Source organism: Pongo abelii, chromosome 10 (assembly GCF_028885655.2).
Source record: "Pongo abelii isolate AG06213 chromosome 10, NHGRI_mPonAbe1-v2.0_pri, whole genome shotgun sequence".
Lineage (NCBI taxonomy): Eukaryota > Metazoa > Chordata > Mammalia > Primates > Hominidae > Pongo > Pongo abelii.
Window position 1 is genome coordinate 28354353 of NC_071995.2, and position 12099 is coordinate 28366451.

General features: G+C 41.6%; 1 protein-coding gene across 6 annotated transcripts in view; it reads left to right on the plus strand.

Moving 5' to 3' along the window:
- LOC100440134 (liprin-beta-1) overlaps window positions 1–12099 on the plus strand; it is a 155337-nt gene that overhangs the window by 25909 nt on the left and 117329 nt on the right. For 3 of the 6 annotated variants that reach the window (XM_063711720.1, XM_054527017.2, XM_054527022.2), the window contains exons 3-6: window positions 618–733; window positions 5059–5279; window positions 6915–7007; window positions 7613–7669. The gene's annotated coding sequence lies outside the window, so the exon portion shown is untranslated. Of the gene's footprint in view, window positions 1–617; window positions 734–3751; window positions 3911–5058; window positions 5280–6914; window positions 7008–7612; window positions 7670–12099 lie in introns of those variants that run through there. The other 3 variants (XM_063711721.1, XM_054527020.2, XM_054527018.2) reach the window with 3 other exon arrangements.

The following is a 12099-nucleotide window of genomic DNA, read 5'->3' on the forward strand; positions in this document are numbered from 1 at the left end:
ACTCCAGCCTGGGCAACAGAGTGAGACTCTGTCTCAAAAAAAAAAAGAAAGTAATATAATATGAATAATAATAGTAGTATAGTAGTCAAAGTGCCTATTTGGAGAAAAAACAACTAGAAAACAAAAGTGAACGAGATTTGGGCTATTTGCATTTCCTAAATAAATTATGTCATATAGAATATCATCATCATAAAAGTCAATAGGTTTTCTGGGGAGAAAGTACCATGTTTGTATATTTCAGTGTCTAGTCAGAACAATATAAATAACTCTAGGTATTTCCTAAACTATGGTGTACAAAATACTGTAGTCATACAAGATGTTAATATGTTTTCTTGGGGGAAAATACCATGTTTGTATATTTAAGTGATCTGTCAGAACAACAGAAACCACTCTAGGTATTTCTAACACTGAGCCATTAACACAGCGGGTAGTTTGCAAAAGTGTTAGTGGGGCTGAAGAGACAAAAAGGTGAATGGGTGCTTCCCAGATATCAGTAAGTGCTGGAAGCTGCCAACTCCTAAGGCTGGAGGAGCAAAAGGGAAAGGAACATTGCCCAGATCCCATGAGTGCTGTGCTGCTGAGACTTCTAACACCACACTGCCACTGCTGTTTTGCAGGAAGCTAGGAATCCCAGTGATGGCTCAGGATTCTGGGAGCCACAGTCCCATTTTTGCTGAACTCCTGGCCTCAAGAGATCCTCCTGTGTCGGCCTCCCAAAGTGCCAGGATTACGGGTATGAGCCAGTGTGCCCAGCCTACATCTACCTCTTTACTTCCGGATTTCTCAAAACCTTTCATATGCTACTGTGTTCAAAAGAGAGTTATAGTTGATGGCACTTCTCGTTTTATATGATTAAAGACGTATTATTTTCCCCCACAGAACACATTTGTAACATCTGATAAGACCTCAGACTAGAATAAAAACAGAAACAAACAAAAATGCTATTGTTGTTGGAGTATAATAAGGACATAGAACAGCAGATTATATAAAAAATGCTTCCTTATCTGAGTGGCTCACACCTGTAATTGGAGCACTTTGGGAGGCCGAGGTGAGAGGATCACTTGAACCCTGTTCAGGACCAGTCTGGGCAATGCAGCGAGACCTTGTCTACAAAAACTTTTCAAATTAATTAATTATTTTTAAAAAGATGCTCTCCTAACATAAATTATAAACATTTCATAGGGGCAAGTAAAAATGGCATGTAAGAATCCAAATATACCAACATTCTGAAAACTAATTATCTTAAAGGGATACTATTGACACATTCTTACATTTTTTTCTTTCTTTCTTTTTTTTTTTTTTTTGGAGACAGAGTCTTACTCTTTTCCCAGGCTGGAGTGCAGTGGCATGATCGCGGCTCACTGCAGCCTCCACCTCCTGGGTTCCAGAGACCCTCCTGCCTCAGCCTCTTGAGTAGCTGGGACTACAGGCGCCTGCCACCACACCCGGCTAATTTTTGTATTTTTAGTAGAGACGGGGTTTCGCCATGTTGGCCAGGCTGGTCTCAAACTCCTAACCTCAGGTGATCTGCCGGCCTTGGGCTCCCAAAGTGCTAGGATTACAGGCGTGAGCCACCGTGCCCAGCTAAAATTCTTGCATTTTTAGAGTCTTGTGTTAATGGTCATTTATTATTTTGGTAGCTCATTACATGACCACCTTCCTCTTTGGGAGAGTCACAACGGGAAATATAAGGAATGCCAGTCTCTGTTTACTACATGGAAGCTGCAGGGGAATGATAGCCTTTCTCCTTTTTTTTTTAGACAGAGTCTTGCTCTGTTTTCCAGAGTGCAGTGGCATGATCTTGGCTCACTTCAACCTCCGCCTCCTGGCTTCAAGCCATTCTCCTGCCTCGGCCTCCCGAGTAGCTGGGATTATAGGCAACTGACACCATGCCTGGCAAATTTTTGTATTTTAGTAGAGATGGGGTTTCACCATGTTGGTCGGGCAGGTCTTGAACTCCTGATCTCATGCAGTCCACCTGCCTTGGCCTCCCAAAGTGCTGGGATTACAGGCATGAGCCACCCTGCCCGGCCCAGCCTTTCTCCTTAATTCTGGTAGCTAGAGCATGGACTGTAACATGAGTACAGTTACTTTATCTACAGAGACATTGTAAGTTCAGAGGCGTGAGAGTTAGCATCCAGAGGCAGCAGACACCAGCAGCACAGCTGTCTCTCCCGCAGGATCATTGCCAGCAGAACATCCTACACCAATGGCTCTTTGGGCAGGGTCTTGGCTGTGCTTTGTCTGTCTAGCTTCATGCCCAAGTTTGGTAAGTTTTCTTGCTTATTGTACAACCTTTAACCCTTCCCAAAATTATTTTTCTCATTAACTGAGCCGGATTTATTTTCTGTTGTTTGCAACCAATAATTCTAACTAAAACATTCTTAGAAAGTAGAGAAAACCAAAATGGCAAACAATATTCAAAAATTTTTTTTCTAACCAACAAGAAAGAAAAGATTTGTTATATGGGAGAAAGTTACTATGAAATAATAGCATTCTAACAGAATGTATAGGTTTAAAAAAGCAGATTTATAAAGATTCAGAAAAACACCATATGATATGGTTTGGCTGTGTCCCACCCAAATCTCATCTTGAATTGTAGCTTGCATAATTCCCATATGTTGTGGGAAGGGCCGGGTGGGAGATAATTGACTCATGGGGGCAGTTTCCCCCACACTGTTCTTGTGGTAGTGAATAAGTCTCACGAGATCTGATGGCTTTATAAGGGCTTCCCCCTTCGCTTGGCTCTCTCATTCTTTCTTGCCTGCTGCCATGTAAGACGTGCCTTTGCTTCTCATTTGCCTTCCACCATGATCATGAGGCCTCCTTAGCCATGTGGAACTGTGAGTCCATTAAACCTCTTTCCTTTATAAATTACCCAGCCTCGGGTATGCCTTTATTAGCAGCGTGAGAACAGATGAATACAGCATATGTAATAGAAAAAAGGGAAAAATTATAAAATGATACCTGACTGTATAAATGTGAATAGTCCCAAAGAAAAGGAAGTAGGGGAGATATGTAAAGAGACTGGGATGGCTGCAATAAGGTTCTCTGTAAACTGCCCTGATATACAATGAGTAGAAGAATGAAAGAGAATGTGTCCCAATATAAATGTGTCTGTAAGGAGAAGGTAGGTATTATGGTCTCCATCTTCATCTCATCTTCAGGGATGATGTACTTATTCCCAAGCTGCTGGAAGTGCTGGCTCATAGATGCATCCTTCATTTGAAATTGCCCTTGGCTGCAGGGGACCACCTTGATCCAAGATTACAATGCCTCCCAGGTGTGGCTCATGCAAGGATAAAAAAATCCTGGCCCCGGCCAGGGTGGTGGCTCACGCCTGTAATCCCAGGATTTTGGGAGGCCGAGGTGGGCAGATCATGAGGTCAGGAGATCGACACCATCCTGGCTAACACGGTGAAACCCCGTCTCTACTAAAAATACAAAAAAATTAGCCAGGTGTGGTGGCAGGCACCTGTAGTCCTAGCTACTCAGGAGGCTGAGGCAGGAGAATGGCATGAACCCAGGAGGCGGAGCTTGCAGTGAGCCAAGATCGCACCACTGCACTCCAGCCTGGGCAGCAGAGGGAGACTCATCTCAAAAAAGAAAAATATCTATCTATCTATCTGTCTGTCTATCTATCTATCTATCTATCTATCTAATCTATCTCTCTCTCTCTCTCTCCTGGCTCCTTTCCCCAATTTGGGATAACTCTAAAGAACCACTCTAGCTCCAGGGCAACCTGTAGGATCAACTAGGCCTCAGTTACAACCACTCTTCCCACTTCTCCATCTGCCTCATCCTCCCTTGTTTTCTGCCTTACAGGTGTCTCTTCCCAGATCACTCTCCAATGAACCTTTTGCATGAAACTGCTCATCTCAGAAACTGTTTTTAAGACAAAGATACAAAGGTTGAAGTCCAAAATAAACGTAAACTTGTAAATCTTCTACCCTTCCTCCTCCTCCTCTTTCTTCTTCTTCTTCTCCTTCTTCCTCCTCCTGCTCCTCCTCCTCTTCCTCTTCTCCTTCTTCTTCTTCTTCCTTCTTTCTCCTTTTTTCTTCTTTCTTCTTCTTTCTTCTCTTTCTCCTCTCTTCTTCTTTCTCCTTCTTCTTTCTTCCTCCTCCTCCTCCTCCTCCTTCTTCTTCCCCCTTCTTTCTTCTTCACCTTCTCTTCTTCTTCCTCTTCTTCCTTCTCCTCCTCCTCCCCTTCCTCCTCCTCCTTCCTCTTCTTCTTCCTGCTTCTCCTCTTCTTCCTTCTTTCTCTTCTTCCTTCCTCCTCCTCCTTCTTCTTCCTCTTCTTATTCTTTCTTCTTCCTCTTCCTCCTCCTTCTTCTTCCTTCTTCTTCTGCTTCCTTCTTCCTCCTCCTCCTCCTGCTGCTGCTGCTTCTGCTGCTGCTGCTTTTTCTTCCTCTTCTTCCTCTTCTTCTTCCTTCTTCTTCTTCCTCCTTCTACTTCTTCATTCTTCTTTTTCTTCTCTCCCTCCCTTCCCTCTTCTTTCTCTTTCATTCTTTATCTCTCTTTCTTTCTTTTTCCTTCCTTCCTTCCTTCTTTCCTTCCTTCCCTCTTTCTTTTCTTTTCTTTTCTTTCTATCTTTTCTTTCAAAGTGTGCTCTTGCTATGTTGCCTGGGCTGGACTCAAACACTAGGCTCAAGTGATTCTCCCACCTCAGCCTGCCAAGGTTGTACTCCAACGGTAGTTTTTTGTTTGTTCCTAGTGGGCCATCACGTACAGCTACTTTTACTTATACTTACTTTTTAGTATGATGAAAACTCAAAAAATATAATGGTTCATGTTTATAAATATTTTTTGTATTCAGTCCTGGCTGGGCCAAATAATTAGAGCTCTGTGCTGAGGGAGGGATTGAATATACTCAGTGCTTCTTAGTCAATGTGAATTTCTGTGGAGCACATTTAGGCAATGCTTATTTTCTCATAATGCTCCCCCCATCTTCCCCCTTTTTTTCATTTTACATATTGTTTTGAATTGGATTTCATAGAACATAGGTATTTTTTTCTTCTTTTTAAACTGTTCTATTAATTTTCTCCTTTCTTATTCCTAGCCAAGAGCCTTGATCCAGGTGAAGCGTGTAAACCTTGCACATGGAATTCCCAGCAAAGAAGCTGTGGGGATCAGGACAGGACCTGGGAAGTGACTGACTTACAGAAACCCGCCATGTCTTGTTCTCTGCTGGAGGCCTCTGCTTCTCCATCTTGTGAACATCCGCAGGCCCCCTGCACCGTAATCTTGCCCTCTTACTGTTGACTCAGTCCTCATGGAAGTGTAGGTGCCCTTCCTTCTGCTCATGACGTTCCAGGGCAGGAGATGAGGGGGCTGAGCAGGGAAGAAGAGAAGGCCCAGCTCCTGTCTGCTCAGACCTGGGCTGACCTCTGCCCTGGGACTCAGGCTGGGACTTGTATTTTACCATAAAGGCCCTATAACAAGTGGTGGTTGGATTTTGGTGTTAGATCAGCTGTGTTGTGGACTGACTGAGATTTTCTGCACTAGCTTTTAATCTAATTGTTACTTGGTTACACTGATTGTTTCAGCTCTTTCATAAGCAGCCCGAGGAACCACTTCCCCAAATAATCTTGGATCTAAGTCTGAAACAGATGAAAGTGAAATCGCTGTGCTCATGGCTGCACATCCACTCACTTCTGCCTCTGCTCTCAGAAGCACCTTAGGGTGGGATTCCTAGGAGCTCACTTTGAAAACTGCTCATTAACATGACTGTTTACTTTCAGAGCACATCCTAGTCTTAAAATTGAGCTTGCCTGTTTGTAGATAATAAATTGCTTAAAACTTGCTGGGATTGGTGTGTATATATAGGCCGTATATGAAGCCAGCGGTAGGAGAAAGCAGAATGGACAGATACTTACCCGATGTGATTTAATGGGGTGTTGAGAAATTCCATGATGAAAATCCATACCCCCATTCATTCCTGAAGTTCCATAGTCAGTAATGCATTTTATTTCACTGTTAAGCAACTGCCTTTTGTGAAGCTTTTTTTTTTTTTTAAATAAAAGTATCCTCATGAAGGATCTCCATTAAGTTGTTGCAACCTTGGAGCCGATCCTTTTGCTTCCTTACTTGATTAAACATCTGGGGTTAATGAATCCTCAAAAGGACAAATGGAAGGAAACAGCCACATCCATACGTCATAATTTTGTCTAGGACGGGCCCTGACTCTGTATGCATTTGTAAAACACATGTGGCAATATCTCTTGTATTTAACTGGGAGACACCTTGCTTTCTCCTTTGGGTGCAGGTAGTTCTGAGGTATTTGAAGAGAGAGCATCTCAAAAGGAAATTTTACTCTTCTTAAATATTCTTTTAGTACCAAAATATATTTTATTACTGTATCATGGTGAAGATGTATGTGCCCATATATACTAATGGGGATTTTCCCCTAAGCATGAGTTGTTTAAAAGAGATAAGAGAATCAGAAACTCAATTCAGAAACAGTATATGTATTTCTACATATTTTCTACAACTTGTTCCTGTTGGATAACAAAATAATAAATTGTGGGCATTTCTTATTTTTTTAATCTTAACAACAAAATATTGCAAAACCACGGTTCATTCATTTACTCAGCAAACATTCATAGAGTACCTACCATGTGCTACTTGGTTTCAGCAGAAAAAAATCAGTCATCAGGGAATATTTGAGGTTGTCCAGTAACTGAGGAAGGAAGGCAGAGAAGGGTGGAGTGCTAGATGGGGAAGAATGGAAGAAGGAGGATAAGAGAGAAAGGATGGATGGAAGGAAGTCCTTAACACATGTTTTGATGTTTTTAATTACACTCATGTTGATGTTCTTTGTTTATATAATAATTAGCCATTTGCTGCTTTTATTTTTTCTGGTGTGCTATAATTTGAAATCAGTTTTAACTTGTTTTTGTATTTGTTTCTTTTCAGTATAAAACAACTTGTGTGGATTAGCTTGCTAAATACATCCAAGATTTGAAGAACTGAAAAAAAAAATCAGTATTAAACCTGCTTTTTAAAAATGTAAGTGAAGTAACTTCTGGCCATGGTTCATTTCAGACCTCTGTAAAGCCTGCAATTACCTCTCAGTGTGTGTGAATTTTTTTCCAAGAGTAAAGTTAACTTGACTCTAGTGAGTCTACTCATTAAGTCTAGGAGTGTTTGTATCTGGTCGCCCTTTTAAAACCTGTAAATTCTAAGAGTAGTATGAATAACATAGGTGGCCGTAGGATTTAGACGCGGTGTGGCAGGCGATGAGCAAATCTTCATTTGGCACTGAGAAGGAAAACACAGAATTGGTAGAACATAAAATAAAAAGCACAGCCCTCTTCTGGAGTCTTTCATCGCTCTTCACCTCACAGACCATTTCACCACCTTATCTACACCAGCGAGAATTGCTAGTTGACTCATTAATGACCCAGGAGGCTTAGAATATGAGGTGTTGGTTTCTCACAGGCATATTTACCCAATTTCTCTTGCTCAGTAATAATAACTACTATTTATTGAGCTTCTACCAAGTGACAGGCATTTGATTAATTCGATTCCATGTTCGTTCTACAAATAGTGTTTCTGAATGCTTGCCGTGTACCAGGCATGACCCTGACACTACTTATTACCTTATCTTCAAGGCACCCTTGCAGGGTAACAGTTAACACTTCAGTGATCTGGATGAGGCTACGAGAGAGGTAAGGAGCGTGCTGACGGTCACCTAGCTAGTGAATGTGAACTGTCTGACTTTCTCTGATTTGCCATATCCTAAAACGTGTTTAGATGCTCTTCCTGGCATGGATGTCAATAAGAGATTGGAACCTCCTGGATTGTGTTCATAAGACGAATGTGATCCTCATCCTTCTAAACCTTGGCTGGAGTCACAGAAAGCAAGGAAGTTAGAGAAACATCCTGTCACACAGCTTTGGTACCTGTGTGGGGAGCTAAGAGATCTGATGTCTAGTTCCAGTCCTTTAATGAATTTCCTCTGTGTTAGATAGCTATCTAATGTCCATGGGAAACAGTTGATCTTATGCCAACCAGGGGGCATGGACCAGATGCTCTCAAGAGTCTGTCTCAGTCAGCTCTTTGCTGAGGGACCTTATGCATGGAGGAAAGTGCACACATCGCTAAGTGGATAGCTTGATGGAATAGTTGTTACAAAATGGACACACTTCTGCAATCAGCACCTTGATTAATAGAAAATTACCAGCACCCCAGAGCCCTTCTCCCCTCATGCTCCAGGAGCAACCAATATCCCGTCTTGTGATGCCTTTGTTTAGTTTGTTTTTATGAATAGAATCATACATTGAATATTCTTTTGTGTCTAGCTTGTTTTACTTATTATGTTTGTGAAATCTACAATATTGTATGCAATACTTTTTTTGCATTCTCTTTGCTCTAATGCTATTCAATTGTATACCTATTTTACAGTTGCTGGACATTTACGTAGTCTCTTGCTTGGGCGTATTACTAATAGTGCTCCTATGAATGTGTTGTGCATATCTTTTCATGATGATCGTATTTTGTTTGTTCAGGGACTAAAGTCATTTTGATTCGGTGGCACTTTGGAATGATGTTGAACTTTAGGTAGCCAAGTGATTTGTCTGCTTCAATGTGATGTTCCAAGGTGCTTACTCAACAGGATCAGATGAAGACGTTTTCATAGGTTACTGTTGTAGGGTGTGGGCAGGTGGAAGCCCTCTCTGATATGTGAGTGGTGTAGTGGGGTTTATTGTCCTGGCAGAGAAGGGTCTCAGTTGCATGGTATAGGAAGGGACTATGTAGGGGAAGGGGAAATAGATCCAGAAAAGAGATGTGTGTGGATTCCCATAGAAACTGTCAGGATATCTTACCAATCAGATCAAGAACCTGGAAAAGTAAGAGCCCCAGGGAAGACTCAGCTTGTGAGACCTGACGTGCCTAGGGAGACGAATAGAGAAAGAAAAATTGAGGCAGGCCTGAGCCCAGAAGGAGCTCTCAAAGAATTTTATGAACAAATTCATTAAGCCTAACTTGTTTTAAGGAAGCTTTGAAAAACCAGTCCCTAAAAGTATGAATCTTGAGCCCAGAATGAACTTAAAAGTATAGAACTAGGAAAAAATGTATTTTCCCAAACAAATATGGGATGTGAGCATGTGGGCTTTGCCTTAAGACCTTTCTGCATTCAGATCACAATTCCACCACTTTGTCTCGTGACCTCTCTGGATCAGCTTCCACATCTGTAAAATGGGGATGGTAAAATCTCCACCTCTAAGATGCCCCCAAAATTTGCTGTAACAATTGACTACAATAGTGTTGGCATTATGCTTCAGGGCACATAGACCTAGCACTAAAAATGATAGTCATTTTATTTCTCATTCTTGTTACTAAGATCACCCATTTGTATCTGATACTTTATGAGAGTTTTCAGATCACTTTTTAAAAATATGAGACTTTGATTTTTTTTTTTTTTTTTTTTGAGACGGAGTTTCACTCTTGTTGCCCAGGCTGGAGTGCAATGACGCGATCTTGGCTCACGGCAACCTCCGCCTCCTGGTTCAAGAGATTCTCCTGCCTCAGCCTCCCAAGTGGCTGGGATTACAGGCATGAGCCACCATGCTCAGCTAATTTTGTATTTTTAGTAGAAATGGGGTTTCTCCATTACGAACTTCTGACCTCATATGATCCACCCGCCTCGGCCTCCCAAGGTGCTGGGATTATAGCCATGAGCCGCCGCGCCCGGCCAAGACTTCAGTTTTTAATTTAAGTGTAGTGAATACTAACAAGAAAAGATTTTTTCTACTTGCCTCATCTTAGACTGAAACTCTGAGGAAGGATGAAGGGAGACATTTGTCATTGTGTCCTTGGCATGTCCCTCCCCAGGGTGAGTCAGTGAAGACACTCTTGGTTGTCTGAACTGGTTTACTTAGTTCACAAGAGACCAATGGAGCTGAGATTTGTGGAAAAATAGGGTCATTTTGCACAAAGGAAATTTGTAATTTTATACATTATACTCTTTTTTCCTTTTTTAAAAAAAAAAAAAAAAAAAGAAAGTCTCAGTTTGTTGCCCAGGCTGGGGTACAATGGTGCAATCCTTGCTCACTGCAGCCTTGAGCTTCTGGGCTCAAGTGATCCTCCCACCTCAGTCTCCTGAGTAGCTGGGACTACAGGTGTGTGCCACCATGCCCGGCTAGTTTTTAAATTTTTTGTAGAGACAGAGTCTTGTTTTATTGCCGAGGCTGGTCTTGAACTTCTGGCTTCAAGTGATCTTCCCACCTTGGCCTCCCACAGTGCTGAGATTATAAGCGTGAGCCACTGCCCCCAGCTGTACTTTCAGTCTTAGGTGTTCTGGCAAGTGGCAAGTATATGAAATTTCGTTTGCCTAAGAGTGCAAGCAACACCCTAGTCTCTCCTCTGTGCCAGTGGTCCTTGAGTTCATGGATGATAGTGGTGAATGCCGTCTGGTTATACCACTTTTGAGGCTGAATGGACTCAGGCACAAGAATGAGGTGGGAGCCCCTTGTCCAGCTTCATCTCTGTCTTCTCTTCATTAGGCCAAGGAAGGCTGTGGGACTGTATGGTTAGCTATTCACTCGGGCTTGCCTGTATCATCACTCCACCCTGTAGTGTGGTAGTTTGTAAGTAGGCAATTTGTAGCCACTGAGATAATGTCATCCCCAAAGAAAAGCATCTACTATGGATTTATCCTTTGAGCCTTTTTCTCTGTGCCCTTTTTGCAGTCTGTGTCACTTTCATTATTATGTGGGGATTGGGGCTTCCTATCTCCTGACTGTCTTTTGTGAACTAAACATTATTTTAGGGAATTCGTACTAAAATTCTAAAAGCACTGCTTGGGGATAGCAGTCTTATTTGGAATTGTGTCACATGTTGTTTGTTTTGTGCTTAATTCGTTCATGATAACTTGGACAATATAGAAATGATCTTGGTTTCATCATGTAACTCGCAAAATGTTTTCTTTTCCATTTTTTTTCTTTAGTGCTTTCTCCTTTTCCTACCAAATATCTAGGCTCACTTTTACCATCAGATAGAGATTTAGTTGGGCTTTTAGAACTCTCTCTTCAAGCAGATGCTTTGTGTGTGTGTGTGTGTGTATGTGTGTCTGTGTGTGTTTGTCTGTAGTTTGTGGGCTGTTAGCAGCTATTTGCTCATCTTGTCAAAGCCATAGCAGTCTTTTCATTCTCAGTTGCTTCGCTTTCTCCTCACCTCTTAGGAAATTGGCAGCCAATGACTTTGATTTTTTTTTTTCCTCTATGAGACAGATATGCTAGCGTGTAACTGTAGACAGAGGAAGAGTTTGCACATTTAGCAAATGATCACATAAGTGGTGTGTATATGTGTGTGTGCATACATGCAGGCTCTATAACTGAGCAAGTAGTCTTTTTTCTCTTAAGTCTCCATACATTTATACATTTAATTAGGAGGCCTAAGTGTCTATGATGGCTTTTAGATATGTAACCTCAACAGTTTTTTAAGAAGGGGGAAGAGTGTCCAAGACATTTTTTACTCCTATTTAGTGGATGTGTGGTTTAATGTTACGGTATTTTGGGGAAACCTGGGTTCTGACTCCATCATTTCAGTGAGCCATGGTTTCCCATTGCTTCAGGAGTAGAGAAATGGGGGAAGGCATTTCAATAGTTCTTCTAGGGTTTTTATGGTTTTAGGTCTAACGTTTAAGTCTTTAATCCATCTTGAATTAATTTTTGTATAAGGTGTAAGGAAGGGATCCAGTTTCAGCTTTCTACATATGGCTAGCCAGTTTTCCCAGCATCATTTATTAAATAGGGAATCCTTTCCCCATTGCTTGTTTTTCTCAGGTTTGTCAAAGATCAGGTAGTTGTAGATATGTGGCGTTATTTCTGAGGGCTCTGTTCTGTTCCATTGATCTATATCTCTGTTTTGGTACCAGTACCATGCTGTTTTGGTTACTGTAGCCTTGTGGTATAGTTTGAAGTCAGGTAGCGTGATCCTCCAGCTTTGTTCTTTTGGCTTAGGATTGACTTGGCGATGTGGGCTCTTTTTTGGTTCCATATGAACTTTAAAGTAGTTTTTTCCAATTCTGTGAAGAAAGTCATTGGTAGCTTGATGGGGATGGCATTGAATCTATAAATTACCTTGGGCAGTATGG